The 26,834-nt window shown below is 37.8% G+C and overlaps 1 protein-coding gene and 1 non-coding gene across 3 annotated transcripts in view; one reads left to right on the top strand and one right to left on the bottom strand.

Annotated features, from left to right (window-relative positions):
- UACA (uveal autoantigen with coiled-coil domains and ankyrin repeats) overlaps positions 1–26,834 on the top strand; it is a 97,327-nt gene that overhangs the window by 5,751 nt on the left and 64,742 nt on the right. The window contains exon 2 of one of the 2 annotated variants that reach the window (XM_047767197.1): positions 4,748–4,807. The exons of the other annotated variant lie outside the window; for it this stretch is intronic. The gene's annotated coding sequence lies outside the window, so the exon portion shown is untranslated. The remainder of the gene's footprint in view (positions 1–4,747; positions 4,808–26,834) is intronic. 2 annotated transcript variants of the gene reach the window in all.
- LOC125121737 (small nucleolar RNA SNORA70) lies at positions 18,104–18,239 on the bottom strand. Its single transcript, XR_007133604.1, has one exon. It is a non-coding gene; the product is annotated as a small nucleolar RNA SNORA70 (small nucleolar RNA).

Genomic DNA, 26,834 nt, shown 5'->3' with positions numbered 1-26,834 from the left:
ATAATATAACAGTGGACTGAAATCTTTAAATCCTTAAGTTCATGATAATGATTACCAAAAAAAGAAAGGAAACTTCACTCTTTTTGGAGGATGCTAGGGAACTGATGTTTTCTTAAAAGAATTAAGATCCAGAAAATATAAGGAGCAAGAGTAAAGCATTTGCGCTTTTTCTCAGGGTAACCAAATACTCAATAAGTGGAAGTTTCTTTTTTATAAAAGGTGTTTTACCCGAGCTAAGAGATGAAGAAGGGATGATAGAATTAGCCTATCACAGTTCTGTAGCTCGTTATGAGTTGATGGCTGTAGAATTCAGACAGTCATTTATCAGTGACTACTAATATCTCAGAAAGGACAATGGAACGTAATTTATCTCCTGATAGAAATATTCATTGCCACTAATTATTAGTCTCACCACACCCAGTTCCCTGTACTGTGTGTGCTTGGGTCACTTTGCTGTACAACGGAGATTGAAGAAACAGTGTAAGTCAACTATACTTTAATTTTAAAAAGTTATTAGTCTTGCCAAAAAAAAAAATGAGAAACAAAAAACACCTGGATATGATAGGCCTTTAACCACCATTTTACAGAAAATACAGGGGACAGAGGAATGTTTGGATGCAATGAGTAAAATTCTCATGGAAAACTCTAGAACAAATGGCCTAGTTTCTGCAAAAACACATTATAAGAAGAAGAAAGTGGAGGAGAAATCTAGAGATTAAAAGAGATTTAAGGGACCTATTAATATTAAATAATCACAGGGGTAGACTTCATTAGACCCTGATTATTTGTCTTTTGTCTTTTTAGGGCCACACCCACATCACATGGAGCTTCCCAGGCTAAGGGTTGAATCGGAGCTACGGCTTCCAGCCACAGCCACAGCCACAGCCATGAGGGATCTTAGCCACATTTGTGGCCTACACCACAGCTCATGGCAACGCTGGATCCTTAACCCACTTAGCCAGGCTAGGGCTCATGGTTCCTAGTCGGATTCATTTCTGCTGCACCATGAAGAGAACTCCTAGACCCTGATTAAATAATTTAAAAAATTAAAAGTTTCTAAGACAATTAAGGAAATGTAAATACCAACTAGATTCATGCTGATATTCTGGAATTGCTGTAAAAGATTTAAGTATGACAGTGGTAGTACTGTGGTTATGTTTATAAAGAGGTTCTGTCTTTCAGAGAAACGTTAAAAAATACACTATTTACAGATGAAGTGTGAAGTCTGGGATTTGCTTCAAAAAAAATCTGTGGGAAGGTGGGAGAAGTAAGTGAGGAGTATAGTTGAAATAGGATTGGTTGTGTGTTAATAATTGTAGCTGGTTGGGTCATGATACTATTGTATTTACTTTTGTGATGCTATTGTATTTTGTAAATGTTCTAAAATTTCTATAGTAAGAAAAGTCAAGTCATAACCTTCAAGAGTGTTGAGTGCTAGACATAAAATGACAATACTATAGCATGTTAAGAGCCATAATATGGGTGTTTATAAATTGCTGTGGGAGCACAGATGTGTAGGGTGGGGTCAGGGAAAAAGAAAAGTGAAGCTTGAATGTGGGCCAGATGGGTAGTTCAAAGGGCATTCATTGCAGGCAGAAGAGCAGTGAGCACAATGATGCGAAGCTGTGAAATTATATACCCCACTGTGGGAGCGTCAGGCTTGGAAACAAACTTTGGTGTTCAGGTAGGGGATGGCACAGAGGAGGTATTGACAAGAATTTCAGTGAAAGTAAGGAGTTAGAGGGTCAAAGGAAGGTTTTTCTTTTTTGTTTTTTAATTTGAATTAAAACTTTGAATTATTTGACAAATTTAAACCATTGTTTAGAGAGATCTCTGACTGGAGTTGGTAAAGTACATCTTCAGAAATTATCCTGTTTATAACTTAACAAATTCATCCTCTCTCTTATCTCCTCCCCCCCCCCCCCAGTAATAGCTGATAGCTAGCAAAATTTTATTCTCATTAGCCCTGTTTAACCTGTGGTTGTATCCTTGGTGAAGAAATCTAGACACTGGAATGTTAGATTTAAATGTTATAACTCACATATTCTCTGTTTCATTTCTATCATACGGAAACCTTTACTGTCCTGTTATAGATTATGCAAACATTTGTCTGTCCTCGCATAAAGGATATTAACAAATGGTTGAAAATTTCCACCTGCATGAGCTTAACTATTTGAGAGAGGTAGAATTGATTTCTGTAGGGAATTAAATGGCTGATGGTTAAAATGTACTTTCTGAAATCATAGGCAGAATGATAGGCTCATATACGCATGTTAGTTACCTTTTCCTAAATCATAAAACAATTAAAAGCTTTATATAGCTTTTATGTAGTTAGAAAAACTAATAGCTCTTTTAGGTTTTAAAAATATAGCACAAAAACACAAGAATAAACTCACTTGTTTGTAGTCATAAAAAGTTTCATCTGTTGGACTTTTTTTATTCTCAGGAATCCTTAATATTATTGATGTAGACTAATTTATTTCCAAATGGAATTGTCTCCAAAATGAAGTGTAAAAGATGAACTGATACAGTTGAGTGACTAAAGCTCTGACCAAGGATGGAATTTGATGAGTTACATGGACATAATTGAATCAGATGGCAAGTGTCCTTGAGAGAGAGTAGGTGTATAACTGAACCAGTGAGGATAAATGGATATTTATTGCTAAAAATTTTTTTTCTCATAAGATTCATACATGCTCATTGTAGAAAATAAAATATAATTGAAGATAAAGAATAAAACACATCAGTTGTAATGCCCTTCACCAGGTTATAAACCTAAGGTTTTTAAAAAACTTCCATAGTACCTCTTTGTTGTTTAGTCAGCATTTAGTTACCTTAATGCCACAGTAGTGATAATATGTATATGTTTTTGAATCATACATGATTCTCCTAAACTTGGTACTTAAAAGTATAGGTAATTTGAAATGATAAATGTCCCCTTAGGAGAATTCAGTAAATGGTAGTGAATTACTTAAAAAGAAATTACTTATAAGAAATCCAAGGAGTTTCCATCGTGGTTCAGTGGTTAACAAATCCGACTAGGAACCATAAGATTGTGGGTTTGATCTCTGACCTTGCTCAGTGGGTTAAGGATCCGGCATTGCCATGAGCTGTGGTGTAGGTTGCAGACGTGGCTCAGATCCCGCATTGCAGTGGCTCTGAGGTAGGCTGGCGGATACAGCTCCGACTAGACCCCTAGCCTGGGAACCTCCATATGCCACGGGAGTGGCCCTAGAAAAGGCAAAAAAAAAAAAAAAAAGACACACACACAAAAAAGTCCAAGTGCCAGAAGCCAATATTTATTGAGCATGTAATGTCCCAGGCATTGTTCTAAGTGCATTACATAGTTTACTTAATCCTTGCAGCAACCCTAAGAAATGGGTACTATTGCCATATTTTATAGATAGAAGTTAAATACTTACTTGCCCAAGGTGCCATCGCTAGTAAGTGGAGAATCAGGTGGCCTGACTATGGAACCTAAGTCCTTAAATATTGAAAACATCACAATTTCAGATTTAAAGCTATGAGATTTGTATTTTAAGCCAAAGACCAAAAATGTTGTGGGATGAGATGTTTAGCTGGAAGGAAGGCCTTTTATGTTAAGTCCCCAAACCAATTTGTGTTCGTTCCATCCACAGTGTATAAAATTGTTGCATTCCCAACACCATTCCAGTAATGGATGATGTTACTTAAAAAATTTATCCACCAAGAAAATTACTGCTTTAGTCTGTGTTTTTGATTTTTACGGAATGTGAACATATTTTTATGCTTATTGGCACTTTCACCTCTTGTTTTAAGAATTGTCTATTGATGTTCTTTGACCATTTTTTCTATTGCAGATCTTTAAGAGCTTTATATCTTTATTTTTGCTATTTTTTTTTGCCAATTATATCTTTGAAAGTAGTGTGTCTCTCCCTATAGGTGTGTTTCTGTCCTCTCCCTATTATATTTCAAACAGTTTTTGCTTTATGCACTTAATTTTGTGGTAGTTGATCCATTAAGGTGCTTGACTACTTTATATTCATTGTAGAGTGTAAATAGTGGTTATAATGACCTGTAATTTGTCCCATTATAACTTTTGTCTTAAATTCTTTTTTTTTTTTTTTTGTCTTTTTGCTGTTTCTTTGGGCCGATCCCACGGCATATGGAGGTTCCCAGGCTAGGGGTCCAATCGGAGCTGCAGCCACCAGCCTACGCCAGAGCCACAGCAACGCGGGATCCGAGCCGCGTCTGCAACCTACACCACAGCTCATGGCAACGCCGGATCGTTAACCCACTGAGCAAGGGCAGGGACCGAACCCGCAACCTCATGGTTCCTAGTCGGATTCGTTAACCACTGCGCCACGACGGGAACTCCTATCTTAAATTCTATATTGTTCGGTATTAATACTGTCATATTGTATCCCTTTTGCCTTTTGCTATCGTGTGTATGTATGTTCACCCAGTATATTATCCTGTCATCCTTGGTTTTAGCATTAGAGCTGGTATATATAGGTGAAGTAAGTCCCAAAAATCTAATAGAATTAAATTGTTGCCTTACTATCTGGAGAGGTGCATGTGTGTACCTGTGTATCTAAAAGGATATAGACTTTTTGGGATGAGGGACAATGATATGTTTTTTAATATTGACCTTACTGATGTGTTGTCAAGGTTTGACGTTACCTCTGTAGTAAAGTTTTCCCTTTTGGATGCAGAAACATATTTTTAAAAATCTCATTGACTTTGGGTTAATTTTTTTTCTTACCAGATTGTGGCATTATTAAAGAGAAGAAGGGGGGATAATCATGCTTTCTAAACTAATAAAAAAGTAAGTGTATAATTTTTTTCTAGCTTTTTTTGGTTGTTCCATGGTTTTCTCAGCTGCAGGGTAACTTACCCTGTGTAGAGGTTGGGGTACCATGAAGATGAACCTCCAGTGGAGGAAGTCTTGTGGATGTGGTTCTAGTGAGGCTGGCACACTCTGATATTTTCTGCTGTGTACGTGAGAAATAGTCCACAGACACTTGCTGATTGACATGTGAGAGGTCTTTTTAATGGGAGAGCCTTTTTTTATGATTCATCTCTATTTTTTTTTGACTGTTAGATTCTTTTTAAAAATTAACATTTTGTGTTTTATAAATACTTTATAAAATGTAAGCAACTGGAGTTCCTGTCGTGGCTCAGTGGTTAACGGATCCGACTAGGAACCATGAGGTTGCAGGTTCGATCCCTGGCCTTGCTCAGTGGGTTAAGGATCCGGCGTTGCCGTGAGCGGTGGTATAAGTCGCAGATGCAGCTCGGATCCCCCATTGCTGTGGCTGTGATGTAGGCCGATGGCTATGGCTCCGATTCGACCTCTAGCCTGGGAACCTCCATATGCCGCAGGAAGCGGCCCTAGGAAAGGCAAAAAGACAAAAAAAAAAAAAGTAAGGCAACATTCATGGCAACGGGTAAATAGATAAAGGTGGAAAATGGAGTGTTTTCTCAGCCTTAGAAAAGGCAATTTGGGCCAAAGACTGTAGGTTCGTTCGTAGCTCTTGAAACTGTGCCTGGAGCAGTGTGAAGGGGCAGTGTGAAGGCTCAGGTTCGACAGTCTGGACGACTTGGGCTTGGATCTTGCTGCTCCCAGTAACTAGCTGTATGACCTTGGGCAGGTTACTTCAATATATTTGTTTCCTTTTTTGGAAAATGGGGTTAATAATTATTGCTAACTCAGTAAATGTTCTTATTATTTTCTCACTGAAAAATCTCACCGGAGGTCATTCTAGTTTTGTCCTTTATAACTAGATGAACAGCAATGTTTTCCTAATACTTTTTCTTTCCAATTAATCCATGCTCTCATAGGCTTTTATATAACATAGATCTTCGAAAGATCATCTGCCCAAGGCTTCTACCCCAAGGGAGATAAGTGGTGTCTCTATTTTTTATTTATTAAAAAAATATTTCTTGAGGTCCTAGGCTAAACACTGGGGAGTGAGACGATGAGGAAGATAAAGAGGCTCAAAATATTGTGTGGAAGCTCTGTAAACAGTATAAATAATAACTGCTGTGCTAGAGGAATGTACAAGGTGCTGATGCAGGATAGGGCTCAGGAGTCAGTGAAGGTTTTTTTGCAGGGTGTACTGCTGCTGGTTTTTGTTTGTTTGGATTGGAGTGAGAATCACATAATATAAAATTAATCATTTTAAAGTGAACAATTTAGTGGCATATAGTATAGTCACAGTATTATGTAAACATCTCTGTCTAGATCTAAAACTTTTTCATCACCCTAGAAGGAAACCCTGTACTCATTAAGCAGTTGTTTCCCACCTCTTCTTTGCCTCACCCCTTTCACCCCTAGCAACCACTAGTCTGCAGGATGAGCCTCTTAATCTGAAGCTTACAAAAAGGTAGGAATGATCCAGGAAGGGAAGAAATTCCTTTCAGAGGGAACAGCAAGAAAAAAAAAGAGGAAAAAAAAAAGCAAATAGAGGAGAAATATCAGAGTTAGGGGAAGGGGCAGTTGGATTGTCAGCTCAGCTTTGGTGGATCCTAGAATAATAGGGGATTGAAGGGGAATCAGGAGGGGAGACTGGGGCTCAGTCTTGGAATAGCTTAAAATGTGCCATGTTGTAAGAGTATTGGACTTTGTCCTTTGTATCCAGAAGTGGCGAATCACGTGACGAAGTCTGTTTTATTAGATGGATTACTGTGGCAGTTGTGTTCAGATGGAGTTGAGGGGTCTAGCTTGGAGGTGGGCAGATTGTCTGAGTCTGCTACAGTAGTATAGGCAATGATGGAAGGGATGGAAAGGAGGGCACACATTAGAGAAACATGGGTCACTTGAGACCCAGAGAAGTTATGACTTGGAGTCACATAATCAACAGGCAAGTGGTCAGAGTCCCTGCCTACTATCCCTGAGCAAGTCCCACTGAGAGCCCTGGGCCTGATGCAGTGTGGGGAGGTGCAGTCCCAAACTGGAGAAGTGCACTGATTCCTAGTCATTTGGGCAAAAGCTGAAAGTTCTGTTGATGTCATGTGAAAATACTTTTGAAAGCTTAACTTGCTCTGCGTATAATCATTATAAGCATAGGAGAATAAGAACCCTCAATTTAGAGTGTTTTGTCAGCTGTGGAAGACATTACCTGCATGTGTTTGATAGAGAGTTGAAGCTGTGGTTTAGTATTTTATATTTATGAGTGAATAAGCTTCTTTTCCGTAGTATCATTCATAGATATCAATGTGCTCTTTCCACTGGTTAATACAAATAGGCAGAATCTTGTTTATTTTGCTGGGAACAAGTCTTTGCTTTGGAATTCTATTGAGGGACACGATCTACTTGTGTATTTGCCCTTGTAGAAATTATAGTTACTTTGAGACTAAAAATTTCAGTTCCACTCGTATTTGTCAGACTTTTTTTTTGTTTCCCTTAACACTTTTATTGTCCACCCTAATTTTCTTCTGTTGCTCCTGGAACTGCTCTCTAGCCCCTTGCTCTCCACTGCTCCACCTTGTCAGCCTATTGGCAGACTGTTGGTAGTGTTTAACCTATAGTAGCTGAGATTTAGAAAAAGAGTTCTCTTCTCTCTCCAGAGGAGTGAAGTTCCTGAAGGCTAACAGACATATTTATGGTCTATCACATTGTGCTTTCATTCAGCAGATATTTATTTAGCACTTTCTGTATGCCAAATTGGTTTGGATTCCTTCCTTCTTCCCTTCCTCTCTCCCTTCTTCCCCCTCTCCCTCCCTTCTTTCTTTCCTCCTTCCTTCCTCCTTTCTTCTTTCCCTTCCCTTTACATTTATTTATTTATTTCTAGATTTGTGTGATGGGCATGGGGACTATCTTATACCAAAGTCAGTTGGCAGAATCCCTCTGAGAGGCCCTGCCAGCCTGATCCCTGGGTTGTGTCCTTGGTCTTAGTTCCTTAATGAACTTCGCGTGAAATAGCCTGTCTGTGAGCTAGGTTTTCATATATGGCCCATTTACATCCTCTACTCTTTATACCAAGATTTAAACTTCAGCTTTGTACTATAGAAACTGTCATTGGTTTCAGAGTTCTTTCCTTACTGGTTTTCCTAGGCATTATGATTTGGCACTAACCTTTATTTCCACATTCACGCTTTGCCTTTTTGGTGTAACTAGAAAATTGACCCCAAAAGGTAACAATTTTGTAAAAACTTGGCTTCTATATCTTTTTTTTTTTTTTTAAACTATGGGAAAGTTCAGCTTCCTTTTTGATTTAACTGATTTTTAAATTCATATAATTTTATTTTCTTTCCAAGTTTTAATGTGTTTAAACATTACTTTTTTGTTTGTTTGTTTGTTTTGGCATTTTAGGATTGGAAAGGACCTAAAGTTTTCTATTTCGATGGCTAAATGACCTTTAAGCTTTTTAACTGGAATCTGCAGTTAAAAATACATTTTCTGTTGGAATAGAGATGTGTGGGCAGAATTCTAAAAATGACCTTCCCTTATTCCCGCCCCCCCCATCTCCAGGATCTTAAATTTGATGAACTAATATGCCCATGATTATGTTACATGGCAAGCAAGATTTTGCAGATGTAATTTTAGGTCACTAATCATGGGACTTTGAGTTAAACAAAAAAGATTGTCCAGTGGACCTACTCTAATCACATGAGAATTTAAAAACAGATTTTTCTCTGGCTCTCAGCAGAATGGGAAGGCAGAGAGATTTGAAGGGCAAGAAGGACTTTCTACGTTGTTGATGGCTTGAGGATGGACAGGTTACTGTGAGGAGTGTGAGAGGCCTTGAGGAGCGTGGAGGCTCTAAACTGACAGCCACCAAAACAGGGAACTCAGTTCTATAGCTCTAGGAAATGGAATTCTTTTTTTTTTTTTTTTTGTCTTTTTGCCATTTCTTGGGTTGCTCCTGCAGCATATGGAGGTTCCCAGGCTAGGGGTTGAATTGGAGCTGTAGCCGCTGGCCTACATCAGAGCCACAGCAACTCGGCATCCGAGCCGCATCTGCAAACTATACCACAGCTCACGGCAACACTGGATCCTTAACCCACTGAGTGAGGCCAGGGATCGAACCCTCAACCTCATGGTTCCTAGTCAGATTCATTAACCACTGAGCCACCATGGGAACTCCAAGGGAATGGAATTCTACCAATAACCTGAATGAGCCTGGAAGCAAATTCTTCCTGGATGAGAACTCAGCCTGGCTGTCACCTTGATTTTGGCCTCAAGAGACCCAAAACAAAGAACTCAGTAGACCCCATCTGGACTTTTGACCTGCAAAACTGTGAACTCATCTATTTATGCGTCATTTTTTAAGCCTATATGTTTGTGGTAATTTTTAATACAGCAATAGAAAATGCAAGACTATTTTGCAATCATATGAAAAAATTCTGTGGAAGAAGTGGAGCTCTTCTTATAAATGAAAAAAATCAGAATAAAAAATGTAGGTACAGGGAAGTCCCATCGTGGCTTAGTGGTTAATGAATCTGACTAGGAACCATGAGGTTGCTGGTTTGATCCCTGGCCTCACTCAGTGGGTTAAGGATCCGGTGTTGCCGTGAGTTGTGGTGTAGGTCGCAGATATGGCTCGAATACTGTGTTGCTGTGGCTGTGGCATAGGCTAGCAGCTACAGCTTTGATTCAGCCCCTTGCCTGGGAACCTCCACATGCCACGGGTGTGGCCTTAAAAAGACAAAAGACAAAAAAAAAATGTATGTACAACCTGATAATAGTCATAAAAAAATTCACATGGAAGGACAACAGCAGGGGATTTATGAAGATCATAGTTAATGGATTATGAAATTTTAATTTTCCATTTATTTGTATGATGTTAATTTTTATAATTAAAATAGATTTATATTAATACAATTTTAATAAACTTATTTATGTAAAACTAAGAACTTAATTTTATTTCGGAATTTATTGCTGGGAACTTGCAAGTTCACAGACCAGGAAGACTTTTGCTGGCAGATGTTACATGTGAAAAACTTCTAAGTGTTTTCTCTTTGTTTAATTATTGAATATATATAATTAGGATAATTGGTAGCAAGAATCTTTAGGTAATAAACTAAAACCCCTGTGTTCCTTAATATTTACCACATCACTAATTTGCTAAGGAAATAGCTTTTGCTGCCCTGTGTTGGGGAAGAAGAACAGGCCTGCACAGTTTTGAGATTCTGTGTAGAGGTCAAGACATGGGCCATTGGAAAGGTAGATTTAAATTGCTTTGTGTGGGAGTTCCCATCATGGCTCAGTGGAAAGGAATCCCACTAGGAACCATGAGGTTGTGGGTTCGATCCCAGGCTTTGCTCAGTGGGTTAAGGATCTGGCGTTGCTGTGAGCTGTGGTGTAGGTCACAGTCATGGCTCGGATCTGAAGGTGCTGTGGCTGTGGCATAGGCCAGCAGCTGTAGCTCTGATTAGAGCCCTAGCCTGGGAACCTCCATAAGCTGAGGGTGTGGCCTTAAATAGCAAAACAAAACAAAACAAAACACCTTATATATGGCCTTTAAAATAAAGATGTGAAAGGCTTTTTGCCAATTATTATTTGTCTTCAAGCCACTTGAAGTGATTTAGCCTTAATAAAGAGCTGTATTGCAAAGGGTCATCTGAGTTAAGCTTTATCAGAGCTCTTTCTATACACAGTTGAGGAAATGGAACAGCAGTTTTCCTAATTGCTTAGATCTAATTACATTCCTGCTCTTGAACTGTTTTGATGGCTGGGAAAGGTTGAGTCACAAAGGAGGAAGGAACTACACTTAGGACCCTTGACAAACACTTCTGGGTGTGGTGGTGTGTTTGGGTGTACTCCTAAGACAAATGAAGTGTCTCATTTAATGCAATGAGGCTGTCATGTAGGAGTTTTGTTGTTGATTCTTTTTTTTTTAACTTTTTTTTTTTTGTCTTTTTGCCATTTCTTGGGCCGCTCCCGCGGCATATGGGAGGTTCCCAGGCTGGGGTCGAATCGGAGCTGTAACCACCAGCCTATGCCAGGGCCACAGCAACGTGGGATCCGAGCCGCATCTGCGACCTACACCACAGCTCACGGCAACGCCGGATCGTTAACCCACTGAGCAAGGCCAGGGACCGAACCTACAACCTCATGGTTCCTAGTCGGATTCGTTAACCACTGTGCCACGACGGGAACTCCCTGTTGATTCTAACCTATAAGATAAACTTCCTGTGTCTGCTTCTTGCTAACATTGAGGAGGGAAAGATCAGTATTGCATGGTGAAGATGAAACCCTATCCTATAGTTAGTTTTTGTATGAAACTGATTTATTAAAACCAACATCGCTAATCATAAGGTGTTTGCTTTTCAACATTCCCGAGTGATAATGTTGATTCAGTTAAACAGCAGTAATTGGGAAAAGATGTTGAAAATGCTAACATTTCCGTTGAAAGTGTGAATATACGTGCTTAAAAATTATAAACCACTTTTAAACACAAAGCCAACTTTATAAAGGACAGTTTTGGAGTTCCTGGAATGCCCCTCTTTCCAACCTTCATACTTTCAAATCTTAAATGTTCCAGTTATATTTATGTGGGTGACTCTCTGCTGGGTTCTCTGGTTCCTTGTTTGGTACCATCAGACTAGCTGTTAGGCAGGCCCTCTGATTCTTTGAGAGGTCACAGAGGTGATGAGTAAGGTGTAAGTGCCAAGGCTTAGCATAGGAGAAACTTTGGGGATGTGGAAATCAGGGTGCTGTTTCCTGCTGTTAAGTGCAATTCCTGCTGGACTGGAGATGAGATTACATCAGCAGGTGCTTGCCTCATATTTTGGCTCATGGCCTGGCCCTGAGAGCGAATCCTTAAATTTGGTGCCCTAAGCACTTCACCCCCCTAACCTGGTTCCAGCCTTGCTCACTGGTATATACCTGGGTAATCCCATTTTCTTTTATTTTCTCTAAAGGAGAAACTATTATTTTTCACCCAGAGAATCCAGAATGAGGATCTTTAGATTGGTTGTTGTAAATATGACTTTACTTGGCCAATGCTATCACACATTTATACCGGATTGAAAACTGCTAAGAATTTGGTATACGTCTTACATATCTATAAGTAAAGTTTGCATTTTAGAATCATTTGAATGGCCTTTTAAAGTAAAATTAGTTTATATTGATAGGAATAAAACCAAGTTCTCTTTACCTTAATTCATCCCTTTGTAGCAGTGGTTTACATCTAGGAGTGATTTTTTTTTTCCCTCTAGGGGTTATTTGGCAATGTCTGGAGACATTTTTTGGTTATTACAACTTGGGGGTGTACTATTGACAACTAGTTGGTAGATGCAAGGGGATGCTGCTAAACATCTTACAGTGTACAGGACAGCAGACCTTCCACAGCAAAGACTTACCTGGCACAAAATTTCAGTAGTGCCAAGGTTGTAAATCAGTGCTTTATAGGATTCATAAAAAGTATAGTTTATATCATCCCTTGTATTTTTCATTCCCCTCCTCCACCATCTTAGATGTACCAGTATTTTAAAATAGTGCTCTTGTTGTATGTATGGCATGTATATATTGGTTACAAATCAATGATGTAATCAGTGATACATTGATTACAAAATGGCCCCATTCTCCACCCTTCCCTGTATCCATAGTCTTTCCAATATGACTTGTTATTTCCCTGCTTCTTGAATGTAGGTTATATTTGTGCCTTTCTTTGGAAAATAGAATATATTGGAAATGATGTTGAGCCAAGTCTCAAATGGTCTTTCATGCTTCTGCTCTCTTCTTGTGAACAAGCTCATGCTTGCCTGGCTAGCATCCTGGCTCAGCTGACAGCTCGCCAATCACCAGGTATGAAAGAGGCTATCCTAGACTGACCAGTCTCTAGCCATTCTGGCCATTTGACTATAGACACATGCAGAGGCGAGATTACTCAGTCTCGCCTAGCAGAACTGTTGATCTGTAGACTCTGGAATAATAGTACATGGTAGCTGTTTTTTTCTTTTTTATATTTTTTCCATTATGGTTTATTTCAGGATATTGAATATAGTTCCCTGTGCTAGACAGTAGGACCTTGTTTATCCACCCTCTAAATAATAGTTTGCCTATAATAATCCCAAATGTCCAATACTTCCCTCCCCACCCTCTTTACACCTTGGCAACCACAAGTCTGTTCTCTATATTTGTAAGTCTGTTTCTTTTTTGTAGGTATGTTGATCTGTGTCATATTTTAGATTCCACATGTAAGTGATATCCCATGGTATTTGTCTTTCTCTTTCTGACTTCAATTAACGTAATAATCTCTCGATCTATGTGCTGCAAATGGCATTTCATTCTTTTTAATGGCTAATATTCCACTGTGTGTACATATACGTGTGTATGTGTGTGTGTATCTTCTTTATCCATTCATCTGGAATGGACATTTAAGTTGTTTCCATAACTTGGCTATTTTGTTTATTTGTTTGTTTGGTCTTTTTGCCTTTTCTAGGGCTGCTGCCGCAGCATATAGAGGTTCCCAGGCTAGGGGTGTAATTGGAGCTGTAGCCACCAGCCTACACCAGAGCCACAGCAACGTGGGATCCGACCACGTCTGCGACCTACACCACCGCTCACGGCAACGCCAGATCCTTATCCCATTGAGCAAGGCCAGGGATCAAACCTCATGGTTCCTAGTCGGATTCGTTAACCACTGTGCCACGATGGGAACTCTCCATAACTTGTCTATTTTGAATAGTGCCGTAATGAACACAGGGGTGCATGTATCTTTTTGAATTATAGTTTTGTCTAGGTATATGCCCAGAAATGGGATTGTTGATCACATGGCAACTCTATGCTTAGTTTTTTGAGGAATCTCTGTACTGTTTTCAATAGTGACTGCACCAGTTTACATTCCCACCAACATGTAAGAGGGTTGACTTTACACTCTCTTTAGCATTTATTATTTGTAGACTTTATAATGATGGTCATTCTGACTGGTGTGAGGTGGTACCTCATTGTAGTTTTTATTTGCATTTCTCTAATAATTAGCGATGATGAGTATCTTTTCAGGTACCTGTTGGCCATTGGTATGCCTTCATTGGAGAAATGTCTGTTTAGGTCTTCTGCTCATTTTCCCATCTTTTAAAATTGAATTGTATGAACTCTCTGTGTATTTTGAAAATTAAGCCCTTATTGGTTATGTGAATTAATAGTAGCTATTTTAAATTTCTGTGTTTGGTTTTGCAACAATAGAAAACTAATAACATTATGATAGAGTAATGCTTTTTGGAGGGAGTGGAATTCTAGGCAGAATTATTGTTTTTATTAATTATCCTAGAATTATAAATAATTCTAGGTAGAAGTCTTGTTAAGGCTTGTTGTCTTCATAATTTAAAAATAGGTAGGCCATCAAGTTTAGAGTGAAGTAAGCAAAGGGGAGAAAGTGGAAGGAAATTTTATTAGTGGTCTCTTGAGAGTTTGGATCATGTATGGGTAAGGTTTTGGATTGTGTTCAGATCTCAATCTGAGTCCAGTAGGCTAATTTGTTGTTTGTTTTTATTTTTTATTATTATTTTTTTTTACAGGACATCTCACAATTTGGGTTTGTTTGATTGCTCCCTAGTTACTATTCTTAGGTTAAATATTTATGACAAAAATACTAACTACTAGAGGTTTTTAAGCAAAGGAGTGGCATGATCTGAATTATATTTAAACAAATATTTTGAGAATATATAGAGAATACATAGAGAATAAACTGTAGTGGGGAAACAAGGGTAGGAGGGAAGGAAGCTAATTAGTAGATTTTTATAATGGTCCATGATGAAGAAACTAAAAAAAAAAATAAGCTGTAATAGTTTTTATTGCCATTAACTAATATAAATTAATTTTTGTAAGCAATTAAAAAATTTACTTTTGCATTTTATATACACTCTCACTTAAGAAATAATGACATGTTTTAAAAATTAGCCATTTAAAATAATATACTCATGGGTCTATTTAAAAACTCATCTTTCTCCAAAAACTTAAGGATAATTCCCAGAGAAAGGTGAGAAGGGAATAACAAATTAAAGAATGTGTGAGGCTGTGCCATATCTATACCATTGGAAAAATCTAAGCAAATTATTTGTAGGAATGAACCTCTGAATGTGGCTTAGCTTCTGTGTAAGTGCTGTGCCTGATGTTGTTCTTTTTTTAAAAAAAATTCTTTCATTGTAAGTAGAAAGCTGTGGTTGACGTAAAAAAAAGATACTCCAAAAAAAAAAAAGCCAACCATCTCATATTTAACAAAATAATTATATTGTATAAATACATATAAGTAAGTAGATTTAGCTTGTGTATTTATTTATTTATTTATTTTTTCTTTGTACAGCCGCACCTGTGGCATATGGAAGTTCCCAGCCTAGGGGTTGAGTTGGAACTGCAGCTGAGGCCTATACCACAGCCACGGCAACACCAGTTCCAAGCCATACCTGCGACCTGTGCAGCAGCTTTGCAACAACACTGGATCCTTAACCTACTGAGTGAGGCCAGGGATTGAATCCTCTTCTTTGCAGAGACTGTGTTGGGTCCTTAACCTGCTGAGCCACAATGGGAACTTCTAGCACATGTTTTTAAATATAGGAAAAGTACTGTGGAAATTTAAAACCGAATAAACTTATTAGAAAGAATTCAACATAAAATTTAAGATTTGACTTCAGGAGAAACAACGCAGTTTTTTTTTTTTTCTCTTTAATGTATACTTTTATAAGACTCTGAATGAAATATCGTACTCTTTTTAATTTGTTCACAGTATCAGAATATTTCCCAAATACAGTCCTGCCACACTCAAAAGGGACAGAAAATCTTCCAGACACTCACACTCGGAGCCCTGATAACCACCTATTAAAATTTGTCTGTCAGCTCAGAATAGCAATTATTTTAAAGCACCACAGCTCTTCTGGATCTCAGATCTACTCATCATCAAACATTTTCCACATCCTTGAAATTCAGAAAAATAAGATGGAGAAAACAATACCTGAGAGTATCACTAGGCAATATTTGAAAACCAGTAAACTGATACTCTTACTACACACAGTGTCTGCCCTGCCATTAGCAAAGTCGTGAACGCTGCCACTGTCAGCCAAGAGGGTCTGTGCATAAGCATTTGTTAACTCTGATTAGAATAATCACTGCAGGAATTCCTGTCATGGTGCAGCGGAAATGAATCCAACTAGAAACCATGAGGTTGAGGGTTCCATCCCTGGCCTTGCTCAGTGTGTTAAGGATCTGGCATTGCCAAGAGCTGTGATGTAGGTCGCAGACACGGCTTGGATCTGATGTTGCCGTGGCTGTGGTGTAGGCTGGCAGTTGTAGCTCCAATTGGACTCCTAGCCTGGGAACCTCCATATGCCTCAGATGTGGCCCTAAAAAGCCAAAAAAAAAAAAAAAAGAATAATCACTGCAATACACATAACTACAATCCTCGGTTAAGATGATAATAAAGGGATTGAACTTTAACTGAGGCCCATCATTTCTCAAGTACAAATAGTATTATTTGAAAGCTCTTGAATTTGAGCATTTTTAAAAAAATCAATACAAAATATTCAAATTCCAATTGTATAGTAAAATATGATTTTAGAATACTTTGCTATAAATAGGAATTTGACTATAAAAGCAATACTTAAAACATACTAATTAATTTGAAGACTATTTATTCATGCCAGCTTCATATACAGCTACTTGACTGATGTAAGGTATGTGAAAAATCAAAATTGCTTTTAAGGTATTTCCAAAACATGAAAACTGTAATAGCAATGGGATCCTGCTGTGTAGCTCTGGGAACTCTGTCTAGTCAATATGATGGGATACATAATGTGTGAAAAGAGAATGTATACATGTATGTGTAACTGTGTCACCATGCTGTGCAGTAAAAATATATATATATAAAATAAATAAATAAACTAACCAATTTTGAAATCTTCCAATTAGCTTCCAAACCCCAAACTCTTTTTCTCTAAAGACATTTTCCAGTACAAATATTAGTATTATAGTCCCCAACATTAAATTCTAAAATCAAAGTACTTAAAATAATGAAAAAAACAAAACTGGGCCACTTGTTATTTATTCCTTTTTAAAAACTTTGTTTTCTCTGATTATAGAAAATTGTAAATCTTTAGAAATGATCATTTTAATTGTGAAAATTCTCCCTATTTACATATATGAGACATGTCAAGATGTCTAAAATATATTTGTTATGTGAAAAATTCAAGCTGGAGAACAGCCTATTAGTATAATTCTAGTTTGGCTAGTGGATAATTTTTTTTATTTGGAATAATATACACCAACTTCTTCATTAAACTCTTAAAAACAGTTTCCTGTGTTTAAGAGGTACAGGAATATAGGGTTCTCAAACATATTCCTGGACCACACTTGAAGGGATGAATTTAGAATTTTGAAGTGGTGTCATTCTGCATGTTGAGTAAACACAGGCACCAGGTCATTTTGATGCAGGTGGATTGCCCACTGCCTTCTGCTGAGCAGCCCTATGAAGTGTCTTAGCTGGTGTGGGGACGAAAGAAAGAATACAGCCAGTAAAGGAACCCTACCTTCAAAGAGAACTCCTCTTCTTGGTTCATTTCAGAGCTTCTTTGAGGAAAATTTCTGAAATTAAAAAGATTTGAAAACCACCATCTGAGAGAGCTATCAGTATCAAGTGGAAGTTCTAAGGCAGTTTCAGGCAATTATAAAATCTTAAACAATACTACCTTATGTATATATGGAGTTTTTAGTTTTTGAGAATATTTTCTCAATTATTTACATAAATTAAATTAATTAATTAATTTTGACAGGAAAGCATGATTTATTGTTCAGTATTAAGGAAGGGACAACGCCACCAAGGCTCTCATGAATTCAGGGCCCACCATTTGTCCAGGGGGCTGCGATTAGGGATGTATTTGACCCCACAGCCATCCAGGATAAGCCACTTTTCTGCCACCAAGTTTTCAAATTCATCTGCATTGAACTTAGTAAATCCCCACTTCTTAGAGATGTGGATCTTCTGGTGGCCAGGGAATTTGAACTTGGCCCTGCACAGTGCCTCAATCACATGCTCCTTGTTCCGCAGCTTGGTGCAGATGGACATTTTGACTTGGCCATTGTGGACCTGGCCACAATACCTTGGGGCTTTCCAAAGGCACCATGCATACCTGTCTGGAGCCTGGATTGGGGACAGCATGCCAGTTATGAATGTCCACTGAAAAGGGCTGTCTCCAAGTTCCCTTAGTGCAACCTATACAGGCAACAGGCTGCATACACTACCGAGGAGGCCGATGTTTGCAGCCATTGCACATTGGGCTCCCATGGGGAAAAAGAGCATGGTCAGTTTAATTGGCTGCAAATCAATTATTTACATTTTAGCCAATTTAATCTGAGCAAGACAAATGAAAAGTGTATTAGGAATTAAAATATTTCTAGAATGATGAAGTATTTCAAATAATTTATAAATAGGTTGCCAATATAAATTTATCAGCTCCGTGGACATTAAAGTTCATAAAAAAATTCCTATTTAAAATGGAACCAGTTTTATAGTACTTTATTTTCTTTCCTTCCTTCCTTCCTTCCTTCCTTCCTTCCTTCCTTCCTTCTTTCCTTCCTTCCTTCCTCTCTCTCTCTCTCTTTCTCCCTCTCTCCCTCTCTCTACTCTTTCTCCTCTTCTTTCTTTTTTTTTAATATACTGATTTTTATTTTTTTCCATTTTAGCTGGTTTACAGTGGTGTTCTGTCAATTTTGTATTGTACAGCATGGTGACCCAGTTACACATACATGTGTACATTCTTTTTTCTCACATTATCATTCTCCATCATAAGTGACCAGATATAGTTCCCAGTGCTACACAGCAGGATCGCGTTGCTAATTCATTCCAAAGGCAATAGTCTGCATCTCTTAACCCCAAGCACCCATCCATCCCACTCCCTCCCCCTCCCCCTTGGCAACCACAAGTCTATTCCCTAAGCCCATGATTTTCTTTTCTGTGGAAAGGTTCATTTGTGCCATGTATTAGATTCCAGATATGTGATATCATATGGTATTTGTCTTTCTCTGTCTGACTTGCTTCACTCAGTATGAGAGTCTCTAGTTCCATCCATGTTGCTGCAAATGGCATTATTTTGGGTTTTTTTATGGCTGAGTAGTATTCCATTGTGTATATATACTGCATCTTCCTAATCCAATCATCTGTGGATGGACATTTGGCTTGTTTCCATGTCTTGGAAATTATGAATAGTACTGCAATGAACATGCGGGTGCATGTATCTTTTTTAAGGAAAGTTTTGTCCGGATATATGCCCAAGAGTGGGATTGCTGGGTCATTTGGTAGTTCTGTGTATAGTTTTCTAAGGTACCTCCATCCTGTTCTCCATAGTGGTTGTACCAGCTTACATTCAGTGCAACAGTGCAGGAGGGTTCCCTTTTCTCCACACCACCTCCAGAATTTATTATTTTTGGACTTACTAATAATGGCCATTCTTACTGGTGTGAGGTGGTATCTCCATGGTAGTTTTGATTTGCATTTCTCTAATAATCAGGGATGTTGAGCATTTTTTCATGTGCTTATTGGCCATCTGTATATCTTCCTTGGAGAAATGTCTGTTCAGGTCTTTTGCCCATTTTTCCATTGGGTCATTGGCTTTTTTGCTGTTGCGTTGTATAAATTGTATAGTTTAGAGTTTAAGCCCTTGTCTGTTGCATCATTTGAAACTATTTTCTCCCATTCTGTAAATTGCCTTTTTGTTTTCTTTTTGGTTTCCTTTGTTGTGCAAAAGCTTGTCTGTTTGATTAGGTACCATTGGTTTATTTTTGCTCTTATTTCTGTGGCCTTGGGAGAATGACCTGAGAAAATATTCATGAGGTTGATGTCAGAGAATGTTTTGCCTATGTTCTCTTCCAGGAGTTTTATGGTGTCTTGTCTTATATTTAAGTCTTTCAGCCATTTTGAGTTTATTTTTGTGCACGGTGTGAGGGTGTGTTCTAGTTTCATTGTTTTGTGTGCAGCTGTCCAGGTTTCCCAGCAATACTTGCTGAAAAGACTGTCTTTTCCCCATTTTATGTTCTTACCTCCTTTGTCAAAGATTAATTGACCATAGGTTGGTCTCTCTGTCTGTCTTTCTTTCTTTTTCTCTCTTTCTCTCTCTCTCTTTCTTTTTTTTTTAATGGCTGCACCCTCGGCATGTGGAAGTTCCTGGGCCAGGGATCAAACTTGTGCCATTGTAACAACCTGAGCTGCTGCAGTGACAGCACCAGGTCCTTAACCTGCTGTGCCAAGGCAACTCCACTTCATATTATTTCTATGTGTTGCGATATCAGAATTTTAAGGTAATCTATTTGTTTTGATCACCTGTATTTTCTTCTTTTTTCCTTCCCTTCCCCTTCTCCTTCCTTCCTTCTTTCTTTCTTTCTTTCTTTCTTTCTTTCTTTCTTTCTTTCTTTCTTTCTTTCTTTCTTTCTTTCTTTCTTTCTTTCTTTCTCTCTCTCTCTCTCTCTCTCTCTCTCTCTCTTTCTTTCTTTCTTTCATTTTTTGTTGTTCTAGGGCTGCACCCACAGCATATGGAAGTTCCCAGGCTAGGGGTCAAATCAGAGCTGTAGCCACCAGCCTACACGAGAGCCACAGCAATGCTGGATCTGAGCTGCGTCTGTGACCTACACCCAGCTCACAGCAATGCTGGGTCTTTAACCCAATGAGCGAGGCCAGGGATTGAACCTGTGTCCTCATGGATGCTAGTCGGGTTTGTTAACTGCTGAGCCACAACAGGAACTTCTGATACTGTGTATTTTCTAACTGTTATCAATAATTGTTTATGTAATAAAAGGAGAAAAAATTGATCAATATTGTGCTTTGTTAAATAATATTTTTACCAGTTTTAGAAACATAAATGTTAATTTTTTTTTTTTTTTTTTTTTTTTTTTTTAGAGCTGCCCTCAAGGCATAGGCTAGGGGTCAAATCAGAGTTGTAGCTATTGGCCTATGCCACAGCCACGGCAATGTGGGATCTGAGCCAGGACTCTGACTATACAGCTCGGGGCAAGGCTGGATACTTAACGTACTGATTGAGGCCAGGGATTGAACTCACGTCCTCTTGGATACTAGTTGGATTTGTTGCCACTGAGCCATGATGGGAACTCCTCAAGTCTTTTCTAATCCTACATTCCATAGCTGCCAACTCTTGGTTAATTTTTAGATTTTTGTGTACAGCATAATGGAGTTTGTGGAGAAAAAACAATTGCAGTTTTGGAGCCAGAGGATTTGCTAAAGTCATCAAATTATGACAAAAATCTATCAAATAAGATTTGAATTTGAGGGATGTGTTTCACACCTTGTTGCTTTTTTTGATTGGATCTTTCAATATCTGTTTTCTGACTTGGTATAAATGAATAGAAGAATAGCAATTTGGGGCTCAAATTTACTATATACTTGGGAATGCTTACTATGTAAGGAAGGAGTTAAATCTGTAGAAAGTTCACACTATTGAAGGCAGTTGGAGGTATGTGTTGGTTTAAAATAGTGTAGTATATGCACTTCTGAAAGAAGCACATGAAGCACACCTTTTAACTGGTTATTACAAGCTCTACCAAATCACTAAACACAGATTTCCTTGAAAAGTAAAACTCTGTAGTATGGCGTAAGACTCAATTTCAAGATAGATTTTCAGTTGAATATTTGTTACAAACCAGGCCATACACATATTAAATTTTTTAAAAAATTTAAATCAGAAGTGTTAAAGTGCTATCATATGTTTAGGTTTCTGTGCCCTGAAAAAATTCTTCTCTTTGAAAGGCACAATTTTTCTGTGAGTGTGTGTGTTAAGGATATTTCTGTATTATTAGTTAAGGATATTTCTGTATTGTTATTATCTCTCAGACTTTATGAATGACAGCCTGCCTCAGAAGCAATACAAAGCAAAATATTCATAATGTTATTTTACATGCGTATGACCACCTCTTAATCTGAAGTAGTCAGATTTAGAAAGAATTCTTTTGATTTCAGTATTTGTTAATTTAAGTTTATTCAGTCTCTCAACAGATACTTAAGTGCTACTCTTTGCAGTCAAGTGGCTGGGTTCTGAGGATATGGTGTACTACTCCCTACTCTTCAGGAGCTTGTAGACAGACAAATGGGGGAAGACAGTGTTACAGTGTTAACATACTTAAATATAAAGCTATAGCTCTGTGTAATAAGCTCTGTGAAGGAGAGGTATATCAGAATATATAATAAGGAAGGCCTTGAAAAGGCAGAGTCATAATTAGATAAGGGAGAAAGAAAAAACCTAAGAAAAACTGCTAAGTGATCAGGAAATTCTCAGCCTCCAGGAAAAAGACTTTAGACTGTTGATGCTGCAGATGATGCAAGACATTGGGAATAAACTGGAGGCAAAGATGGATAATTTGCAGGAAACGCTGAGCAAAGAGATACAAGATATAAAACTTAAGCAAGAAGAGATGCAAAATACAATAACTGAAATAAAATCATTAGAAGCAGCCAACAGCAGAATACAGGAGGCAGAAGAATGAATAAGTGAGGTGGAGAGGACAGATTAGTGGAAATCATGGATGTGGAACAGAAAAGAGAAAAAAGATTGAAAACAAATGAAGAGAGTCTCAGAGAACTCTGGGACAATGTTAAACTTACCAACATCCATATTATAGGGATGCCAGAAGGAGAAGAGAGAGAGAAATGGATAGAAAAAATATTTGAAGAGATAATAGCTGAAAACTTCCCTAACATGGGAAAGGAACCACTCATTCAAATCCAGGAAGTGCAACAAGTACCATATAAAGTAAACCCAAGGAGGAACACCTCAAGACACATATTAATCAAACTAACAAAAATTAAAGACAAAGAGAAAAAATATTGAAAGCAGCCAGAGAAAAGAAATAAATAACATACAAGGGAACCCCGATAAGGTTATCAGCAGATTTTTCAGCAGAAACTCTGCAGGCCAGAAGGGAGTGGCATGATATACTTAACGTGATGAAAGGAAAAAACTTGCAACCAAGATTACTTTACCCAGCAAGGCTGTCATTCAGATTTGAAGGGGAAATCAAAAGCTTCACAGATAAGCAAAAGCTAAGAGAATTCAGCAACACTAAACCAGCTTTACAACAAATACTAAAGGAATTTCTCTAGACAGAAAAGGCCTCAACCAGAAACAAAAATACCACAAATGACAGGGCTCACCAGCAAAGGTATATATACAGTAAAGACACTAAATCATCCATGCACAGTTATGCCACCAAAGTCAGAAATCATAAGAAGAGGAGGGTACATATGCAAGATATTGGATATGCACTTGCAATTAAGATACCAACAACTTAAAACAATCTCATATATATACACACACACACACACACACACACATATATATATATGTATATATATATAGACTCTTATATTAAACCTTCAGAATAACTGCAAACCAAAAATCTTCAATTGATACACAAACAAATAAGAAAAATCAAATATAACACTAAAGATAGTCATCAAACCACAAGAGGAGAGAACAGAAGAAGAAGGGAAGAAATAAGAGCAACATCAACAAAAAATCCAAAGTAATTAATAAAATGACAATAAGAACATACATATCAATAATTACCTTAAATGTTAGTGGATTAAATGCCCCAACCAAAAGACACAGGCTGGCTGAATGGATACAAAAACAAGATCCATATATATGCTGGCTTCAAGAGACCTACTTCACTTCTAGGACACATACAAATTGAAAGTGAGAGGGTGGAAGAAAATATTCCATGCAAATGGGAATCAAAAGAAAGCTGGAGTGGCAATACTCATATCAGACAAAATAGACTTTAAAATGAAGAATATTTTAAGGGACAAGGAAGGTCCCTACCTAATGATCAAAGGATCAATCCAAGAAGAAGATACAACAATTTTAAATATCTACACACCCAACATAGGTTCACCACAATGTATAAGGCAGTGGCTAACAACCTTAAAAGGATAAATCGACAATAACACAATAATAGTGGGGGACTTTAACACCCCACTTACAGCAATGGACAGATCATCCAGACAGAAAATCAATAAGGAAACACAGGCCCTTAATGAAGCATTAGACCAGATGGACCTAATAGATATTTATGGGACATTCCATCCAAAAGCAACAGAATACACATTCTTCTCAAGTGCACATGGACCATTCTCTAAGATTGATCACATTCCTGGGCTACAAATCCAACCTTGGTAACTGTAAGAAAATTGAAATCGTAGCAAGCATGTTTTTCGACCACAACGCTATACGACTGGAAATCAACAACAAGAAAAAAAAAACTGCAAAAAACACAAACACATGGAGACTCAACAACATGGTACTAAACAACCAATGGATCACTGAAGAAATCAAAGAGGAAATTAAAAAATACCTTGAAGCAAATGACAACAAAGATACGACACTCCAAAACCTATGGGATTCAGCAAAAGCCATTCTAAGAGGAAAGTTTATAACAAAGATGTCCACCTCAGGAAACAAGAAAAATCTCAAATAAACAAGCTAACTTTACATCTAAAGCAGCTAGAAAGAGATCAATAGACAAGACCTAAAGTTAGAAGGACAGAAATCATAAAAGATCAGAGCAGAAATCAATGAAATAGAAACAAAGAAAACCATAAAAAAGATTCATGAAATGAAAAGCTGGTTCTTTGAAAAGATCAACAAAATTGGTAAACCCTTAGCCAGACTTATCAAGAAAAAAAGAGATAGGACTCAAATCAATAAAATTAGAAATGAAAAAGGAGAAGTAACAACAGACATCACAGAAATACAAAGGATCATAAGAGGCTACTATATGCAACTATATGCCAATAAAATGGAAAACCTAGAAGAAATTCTTAGAAAAGTACAATCTTCCACAACTAAACCAAGATGAAATAGAAAAGATGATCAGACCAGTCACAAGTACTGAAATTGAAACTGTGATTACAAAACTTCCAACAAACAAAAGTCCAGGACCAGATGGCTTCACAGGAGAATTCTATCAAACATTCAGAGAAGAGCTATCACCTATCCTTCTGAAACTATTCCAGAAAATTGCAGAGGAAGGGACACTCCCAAACACATTTTATGAGGCCACCATCATCCTGATACCAAAACCAGACAAAAATACCACAAAAAAGGAAAACTACTGGCCAATTTCACTGTTGAACATAGATGCAGAAATCCTCAACAAAATACCAGCAAACCGAATCCAACAATACATTAAAAGGATTGTACATCATGATCAAGTGGGATTTATCCCAGGGATGCAAGGGTTCTTCAGTATCCGCAAATGCATCAGTGTGATACCCCACATTAACAAACTCAAGAATAAAAACCATATGATCCTCTCAATAGATGCAGAAAAAGCCTTTGACAAAATCCAATACCCACTTCTGATAAAAAACCTTCTGAAAATGGGCATAAAGTGAACCTGCCTCAACATATAAAGGCCATATATGACAAACCCACAGTGAACATCATTCTCAGTGGTGAAAAGCTGAAAGAATTCCCCCTGAGATCAGGAACAAGATAAGGATGTCTGCTTTTGCCACTACTGTTAACATAGTTTTGGACGTCCTAGCCACAGCAATCAGAGAAATAAAAGAAAAAAAAAAGGAATCTAAATTGGAATGGAAGAGGTAATACTATCACTGTTTGCAGATGACGTGATACTATACCTAGAGAATCCTAAAGGCTCTACCAGAAAACTGTTAGAGCTCATCCACGAATTTGGCAAAGTCACAGGATGCAAAATTAATACACAGAAATTGACTGCATTTCTATATACTAACAATGAAAGGTCAGAAAGAGAAATTAGGCAAGCAATCCTGTTTACCATCACATCCAAAAGGATAAAATACCTAGGAGTAAACCTACCTAAAGAGACAAAAGACCTGTACCCTGAAAACTATAAGACACTGATGAAAGAAGTCAAAGATGACACAAATAGATGGAAAGACATACCATGCTCTTGGATTGGAAGAGTCAATATTATTAAAATGACTATATTACCCAAGGCAATCTACAGATTCAATTCAATCCCTATCAAATTACCAAGGACATTTTTCACAGAACTCGAACAAAATATTTTAAAGTTTATTTGGAAGCACAAAAGACCCAGAATAGCCAAAGACATCCTGAAAAAGAAAAATGGAGATGGAGGAATCAGGCTCCTGCACTTCAGACTATACTACAAAGCAACAATCATCAAAACCGCATGGTACCGGCACAAAGACAGACATATAGAACAGTGGAACAGGATAGAAAGCCCAGAATTCAACCCACGCACCTACAGCCAACTAATCTATGACCAAGGAGGCATGAATATACAATGGAGAAAAGACAGCCTGTTCAATAAGTGGTGCTGGGAAAACCGGACAGCCACATGGAAAAAGAATGAAATTAGAAAACTCCCTAACACCATACACAAAAATAAACTCCAAATGGATTAAAGACCTAGATATAAGACCAGATACTATAAAACTCTTAGAGGAAAACATAAGCCAGACACTCTCTGACATAAATGACAGCAACATCTTCTCAGATCCACCTCTTAGAGTATTGACAAAAGAAAAAAAAAAACCCCAAAATAAAAATAAACAAATATGACTTAAAAGTTTCTGCACAGCAAAGGAAACCCTAAACAAAACGAAAAGACAACCCACAGAATGGGAGAAAATATTTGCAAATGAATCGACTGCCAAGGGATTAATCTCCAAAACTTATGAACACCTCCTACCGCTCAATACCAAAAGAACAAACAACCCCATCAAAAAATGGGCAGAAGATCTAAACAGACGGTTCTCCAAAGAAGACATACAGATGATCAAAAACACATGAAAAGATGTTCGACATCACTCATTATTAGAGAAATGCAAATCAAAACCAGTATGAAGTACCACCTTATACCAGCCAGAATGGCCATCATCAAAAAATCTACAAACAGG

This window comes from Phacochoerus africanus, chromosome 2, assembly GCF_016906955.1.
Source record: "Phacochoerus africanus isolate WHEZ1 chromosome 2, ROS_Pafr_v1, whole genome shotgun sequence".
Taxonomy (NCBI): Eukaryota; Metazoa; Chordata; class Mammalia; order Artiodactyla; family Suidae; genus Phacochoerus; species Phacochoerus africanus.
The sequence above is the reverse complement of the archived record's forward strand: the minus strand, read 5'-3'. Positions and strand labels throughout refer to the sequence as shown.